Source organism: Podarcis tiliguerta, assembly GCF_965153285.1.
Source record: "Podarcis tiliguerta genome assembly, chromosome: 2".
Taxonomy (NCBI): domain Eukaryota; kingdom Metazoa; phylum Chordata; class Lepidosauria; order Squamata; family Lacertidae; genus Podarcis; species Podarcis tiliguerta.
The window spans coordinates 71,149,234-71,156,584 of record NC_139535.1 but is presented as its reverse complement, the minus strand read 5'-3'; the positions used below and the strand labels follow the sequence as shown (position 1 = coordinate 71,156,584).

Genomic DNA, 7,351 nt, shown 5'->3' with positions numbered 1-7,351 from the left:
ACGGCTTCTCACCAGTTTTACTGTTAGTCATACAAATGTATTTCTTGGGTGATTCCCGACAAGGTATTCACTCTGGGACAGCCATTCTTTATTCACTCATTTCCCCCCACTCTGGGCATTCCCATTATGTAATCAACATACTGTCCTTATCCTGGGTTTTCCATTATATTGCTTCCATTTGTTTCTGAAGCTCAGGAAGGAGAATGACTAAGAACACCCTCTAATTAAAGGACTAATTAAAGAGCCTGCCCACTTTGGCCCTCGCCATACAGATGGCATATGAGATTGAAGTGAAGGTCAAGCATTTTATTAGATACAGTGTGGAACCACAGCAGCAATGTTGCTTGCAGCTCTTTGTGCAAAGAGCTACGTCTCAGGAGGAAGGCGAAAGAGTTGCAGTTTAGATACACCCATTATATGTGATTTAGGAATATGCATGGATATCTACACCACCAAACTTGCCTTTTTAAGCAACAGCTTGAGCTAGCTGTTTATTGTTGGAATATACTGAGGAGAAACTGAAAGGACCTGGAAAAAAGGGATAAAGGTGGGGTTTAGCCCATAACAATGAGATATTCTATTTTTAAAAAATAGGTTTTCAATTTAACCAGCGGGAGAAGCTTAAACCTTCCCCTGAGTTTTAATGGAAGCACACAATGCTGGAGATGCTGCCTACTGAGCACCTAAGGTAGCTGCACTTGTCGGTTTAGTTTTTAAATGCCCACCCACCCGATTTGTTTGAAATTAAAAAGAGTTCACTGAAAATGCAACAGCTGGGTCACTGGACATCTTCAGAGTCCATCATTTTGTTCACATTCTTCAGCATTAACTGATAAATGCCCCTAAAGACAATTACTAGGGGAGTAGGTAAAAAAGATAAAGGACCCCTGGACGGTTAAGTCCAGTCAAAGGCGAATGTGGGGTTGTGGCGCTCATCTCACTTCAGGCTGAGGGAGCTGGCGTTTGTCCACAGACAGCTTTCCGGGTCATGTGGCCAGCATAACTAATCCGCTTCTGGTGCAATGGAACACCGTGACAGAAACTAGAGCGCACGGAAACACTGTTTACCTTCCTGCCACAGTGGTACCTATTTATCTACTTGCACTGGCATGCTTCCAAACTGCTAGATTGGCAGGAGCTGGGACAGAGCAACGGGAGCTCACCCCATTGTAGGGATTCAAACTGCCAACCTTCTGATCGGCAAGCCCAAGAGGCTCAGTGGTTTAGACCACAGCGCCATCCGTGTCCCTATACTAGGGGAGTAAGCCTCACTGGACACACTTGGACGTCACTTACTTCTAAATAATCATATATGGGATTGCCCTGAGAGGCCATTTATGAAGTTGCTTTGTTAAGGGAAGAACAACTGTGATTCATTTATAGAAAATGGCAGCCTTGTCTGATGGATAGCCAACAATTACCCCAGACCCTCTTTCCTTCCCTCCGTCTTCGTTCCTACCTCCACCAGAGTCCCAACTCCCACCAACTCATTGTCACAAACACAATAACAGTAATTATCCTATAATTGAGCACTACAGTCACACTCTAGCCAAAGACGTCAGTGCGGGAAGGAAACTGGTAATGTTCACAGTGATTATTTATTTCCCCATTGTCTCATACATGGGTGGTATCTGTTGGGAAACCGGCCTTTCATCAACCCACTTCATCTCTCCCTCTAGCTCTCTGTAGTTGCTCCCACTCTTGTTAACAATCAGAATCCACCTAGGCAAGGCTTGTCTGCCAGTGGTGCTCCTGGCTAGACATCAGAAGAGAAAGGGGCAAAAGATTTGTTAATGTGTGGAAAAAACCCTGCCAGGATCTCAAAAGTATTTTAATAGATTTCTTGTAATTGTGCTTCACTAAGGCTTTGTAGAGAGAAATTCAAAGCATCGTTTACTAGCCTAAGGCTTCCATACTGTATCATGATATGAAGATGTTCTAAAAAAAGACATTTTGCTATTACAGAGGTTAGGGTGGTGGTGGAGGAAGCAAATGTTCGTTAATAACATATAGTCTACTTTCAAGGTGTCATTTCAATAGGAAAGGAGCAGTGATGCATTTAGGTGATTTTAGACTCTGGGCCGGATCCATCTTAGGGACTCCATCAGCAGAAGTGCTGTGCAATGGCTCCCACTTACGTAACGGGCATTCCCCCTTCTCCTCCCCCCATGGACCCTGCCCGCCCCCAATGGGCTGTGTGGGAGTCAGGAGAACTCCCAGAACAGTGCATGGGGTGATGGGGGATAATTCCATTTGACAAACTGGGGGGCAAGTGAAATAACTGGAGCGTTGGCAGACCAATCTTAAGTGGTGGTGGGGGGGATGGAATGATAGACCTACCAACCCATCCATGCCCTGTCTGCTTGCTCCAGCCAGGAACATCATCAGTGGTGCTTTTTGGTGGAGCAGAAAAGGCTCCTACTCATGGGAGCAGCAGAGGCTCACAGAGATAGGCAGACAGGCCCCTCTGCCATATCCTAACCAGGGGGTTAGGATTGCTTTCTCAGAGAGAATTATATAAGCATCATTATTAAGGCAGCTTTATATGTGAGATTGTGTTTGCCTGAAGTTCCCTCCCTCACACAAAGGGACGTTGTGACATCGCAGCTGATGAGGCTCACAGTCTCCAACTCCCAGCCAATGCACAAATGTGTTTCTATCATTGGCCATGTAGCTGTATTTTCCACTGTCCTGATGCAGAAAGAAAGTCCAGGCAATCTATCTATCATCTATCTATCTATCACCTATCTATCTATCTAATCTATCTATCATCTGAAAGCTCCTTATGCCAGCTGCTGAACTTAATAGCAAAAATAATACTTATAAGAATACATTGCTATAACAATGAGCTACAGTATGAAACATCTCCTGGATTCACTTTTCCTTGCATTATTGATAAGCATCAGTCAGAAGGAGGGTCTATAGGTTAAATCTATATTGCTTTGAATTTCCCTTCTATGGCCAAGATCAGACGCCATCAACACATCTTGAACTGATTTAAGGCCCTGGGGTGTTACTTAGTGCCATTCAAAACACAGCAAGCCATTTTCCATGCGCCGAGGCCACTAGGGCTCGTTAGAATGGCATTTTTAATAAAAGTGGAGTGTAGCTACAACAGTTTGCAGCCCTGCTCTCCAGATCAACCGCTATGTACGTCATTCCCCTCTGCCCCCATTCACATACCCTCCAGACTTTTGACTATAAGGACAAATTCATATTAGGTGTAATTCTACTGAAACCAATACCATTCCAACCAACATACATTAGAGTTAAAGTCATTTGAAGTTACCATAAAAATGTGTGTATGTGTGCGTGTTTATTTTTATTTTTAGAAGGTTCCATGGCACGAAAGAAATCCAATTAATAAAGAGATGAAAAAGAACATATCTGGTTGAGGATCTCTTTAGAACCATATTTTTATCCTGGAAACAATGAGAAGGAGTTAACTATTGCATTATCTATCTAATGCTAGGAATGGATTAAAATTAGAATGAGAACACTCAAAATAGTGGACTAATGTGGAATGAAATGACCAATGGAAGATTATTCTGCAGGAGAATTATTCTGGCTGTGACTCTGGCCTATGAGATCATTTCATTTCATTTTAACCGACATGCAAAGTTTCAGGGGTGAAGAAAAAATCTGTCAAATTTTTGTGAGCGTGCTATCAAACCCACATAAAGCTTTGTTGCGGTACAGTAAGAATATCTGAGTTCCATGATAAATCAAATGAAGAGTCAGGCAAGACAGGATATTGTCTCCAATGGTGGTTCATCAGATGGATCCAGCAAAGTTCATAAAAGTGTCAAATGATGGTATCCATTTCCTTCTCCCCTTTCTTTGTTCCCAGTCTCACTAGAGAGAGATACCATCTCTGCCACTGACAGCTTCAGTTTTGACTATTATATAAATATATATAAGCATTTTATATGTATTTTAGTAACCAGTAAGATTTCTTTGTGTATTTAGAAAACACTCATAAAATCATTTAGTCTTTTACTATTATTAAATCTGCTAGTGGTCAAGTGACCACCACCATCACTGCTTATTGCAGTTAATAAGCAATAATTAATTATAACCCCATTCAGGAGTCATTCTTTTTGTATGCCTTGTCAATGAACCCCAATTTTGAAAGTATAAATATTATTTTGTCATTCTCTGAACATACCATTTTATAACTGTTTTCTTTTAACCATTTTTTCCTCAGCTAAAAGTTCCTTAACATTTAGAAATTATTCATAAAGAATATGGTCTATTTCTCTTGACCATTTTAGATGTCTTTTCTTTTTGGTTCCTCCTCTAGACATTCTTGGAAGAGGGCAACCAGAACACCACACACACACACACACACACACACAGAGAGAGAGAGAATTAGATATGTACCCATACACCCACCCTGGATCGCAATCATTGCCAGGAATGCTTTTGTCTGTTACATCCAATATTTGATGACTGCCACATGAGGTGGCTCTGAAAAAAGTGTCTAGAAGCTCCTGCTACTTCAGAGCACTGTGGTATAGGTTTAAAATCCAAAATGCTAATTATTACCTCTATAGTTGAAATGGCTTAGGACCAGAATACACAAAGGACCACCCATACCCGCCTGCTCATTAAAATATATTTCATGTTCCACTCATGTTTGAGGTGTTCTGGGGTGAAGCATGCAGGAGAGACCCTTCTCTGGTTTTGTCTAGTTTTTGGAATACCCAACCTAGGGAGGTCTGCCTTGCCTGTTCTATGATTTTTATTTTTGCCATTTTCCCCCTGGCAGCCATTTGGCCAGCCAAGCGAATGTTCCTTCTAGTGTTTAAGAGAATGGCTAGTTCACATGCTTATTTGATGTGCCCCTGCTTGTTTTGTTTTTTGTTTTGTTAATACATATTGTTTATTTTCTTACATTTTATCATTTTAATATTTGTTGTAAGCTTCCTAGAGCAGAGGTTCCCAAACCAGCTAGTCTACGGTGTGTCTGTGGATTGTGGCTTAAGATGGGAGATGGCAAATCCATCATATTAAATATTCACATTGGAGTTCCTTTTTTACTGTATTTTTTTTATTCCTTTTATTTCTTATACTGCATTTTACTGTATTGTGATTTAAATTCTTTGGAATTCAAAACTTAACGCAATATATAAATAATAATAGCAGCAATAACCATAGCAAAGCACCTTGCACAGCATATTACAATTGTTATAACTGGCAAGAGAATCCTTAAGTGGTTGGTGCAAGGAAACCTTTTTGGGAACCACTAGCCTAAAGCATTTAAAAATAGTAAACAAACTGTGAAAAAGGCTCAGTGAATTGAAAGTGGAGATACTATAGGTACTTTTCCTTATTTATTTGTTTGCTTTGTAATAAAAAGACACACACACACACACACACACACACACACACACACACACATATATATATATATATATATATATGAAAGAAAGTTGGAATATCTATTTCTAGCATTCTTTGTCTAATTTCAAATGCCATCTGCAGGTGAACAGTTCAGACCTGTGGCAAGTAGGACCAACAGCCTGCTGAACAGCTCAGAAGGGGCTAGGGGAGAGAGAGAGATAGATAGAGAGAGAGAGAGAGAGAGAGAGAGAGAGAGGGGTTGTTGCCCCAGCCATATTTTGTTCTGGCCCCACCCCACCCCTTGTTGGCTCATGGGGTTTGACAGATTAACCTAGAGAAATGTAGCCCTCAGCAGAAAAAAATAATAAATGCTCCTCCAGCTCCTTTTTTGGGGGGAGATGATCACTGATATTGGCTTTGACAAATGACTGAAGAGTAAAAAAATGGGGAAGGGCACATTCCCTACCTTAGATCTTACTCAGTCCCTTGTAAAGCATGTTGAGATGCTATATGAACTCCACAGTACTGTTCTGTTGTGGTATATTTCCCAAAGGTCCTTGTTTCCCCCTCAGAAAGGAGCCATGAGGTAAAAGCCTTTTATATGTGATGTATATGTAAGAGATGCCTACACTTTCTTTCATCTTCTTGAAGTCATTTATCGCTGCTGGCTCTTTTTGGCAGGGTTCCCATCCATCTCTCTATGACACCTTGTGCATGTTGGGTTTTACTGTAGTATAAATATGCACTCGTTTATATTATGTGCACCCTCGGTTCTCATTTCCCTTCCATCAGCAGCCTTCCTGGTTCCCTCCCAAAAGTCAGGTTAACTTCCTCGGTGAGGTGAGGTGTGGCGCGCCAGGAATAGGCCAGGGATAGGCTAACAGCCGGTGCTTTTAGCTCCCAGATTACACTGTCGCCATATGATGTCGTTTAAATATCAGGCCAACGAGGTGAATAAAACCTACAAAAGTTTATGGTGTGTAAATTACAGCTGCACCTTTCCCCTCTGCCTCTGCCTGTGGGCTCCAGGGAGTTATAAGTGAAAACAGGCCTCTGGGGGCCTATTTGAATATTCACTGGATAAAGTACTATGGCTTTCTCACGGGACTATTCCACCTCAGTTTCATGTGGACAGCCACTACTCTGGAGGAGCCACCATGTCAAAATTTGCCAGAGCACCCAACCTTAGTGACACACATCTGGTGTTTCTAGTGGCAATTATTTTGGTGCTTCTCTGGTGGGGGTGGGGGGGGGTGGGGAAAATATGGCTCACCTAAAGTCAGTAGCCCTCCTTTTCGGCTATTAATCAAAATACATTAATGGTTCTTGAAAATATAAATATCACTTTTAAGAATGCATTTTCAAATGTAGAAAGAAACAACACAACTGTGTTTTATCATTGGGTATCATAAAATTATAGAGGTGGAGGGAGCCTTGAAGGACTGCCTAGTTGACCCCTTGGAAATCAACTGCTAGAGCATCTTCAGCAGTTGGTCACACTCAGTGCTTGAAGACCTCCACAAAGGAGAGCACCCAAACATCCCCTGCAGATAATCGGTTCCATTGCTGAATCCTACCAACAATAAGTTTCTCCTAACACTCAAACCAAAATTTCCTCTCCTGTAATTTAAGTCGTCTGGGGCAACGGAGAATCAGTTTTTGCGTTCTTCTGTGTGACAGCCTTTGAGGTGTCAGTGCTAGCTTCAGAAAGCAAATGTGAAAAATAAAACCATTTGTTGTATAAATAGCATTAGGAACAAAGAAGAGGTGCTGGGTGGTTTGAAGCAAAATGTAGGCATTACCTTGTCACAGAGCACAGAACTGGAAAACCACTGATTTGCTGGAAAAGTAGTGTCAGATAGCAATCTAGTTATTTATTTCCTTGCTACCATCAAATGTAGCTACCTTCAAATTTACTAACCTTAAAATAGCATTTTCTTAAAGGTCAGGACATAGTTTAGCTACCAAGAAAGCTGCCTGGGTAAATGATAGCGCAGGAGAGTCT

General features: G+C 41.5%; 1 long non-coding RNA gene across 1 annotated transcript; it reads right to left on the bottom strand.

Annotated features, from left to right (window-relative positions):
• Positions 1 to 1,579: 1,579 nt before the first annotated feature.
• LOC310673150 lies at positions 1,580 to 2,492 on the bottom strand. The gene is made up of 2 exons (XR_014508881.1): positions 2,341 to 2,492; positions 1,580 to 1,756 (listed from the first exon to the last, which is right to left on the bottom strand). It is a non-coding gene; the product is annotated as an uncharacterized lncRNA (long non-coding RNA).
• Between the last annotated feature and the right edge of the window lie 4,859 nt (positions 2,493 to 7,351).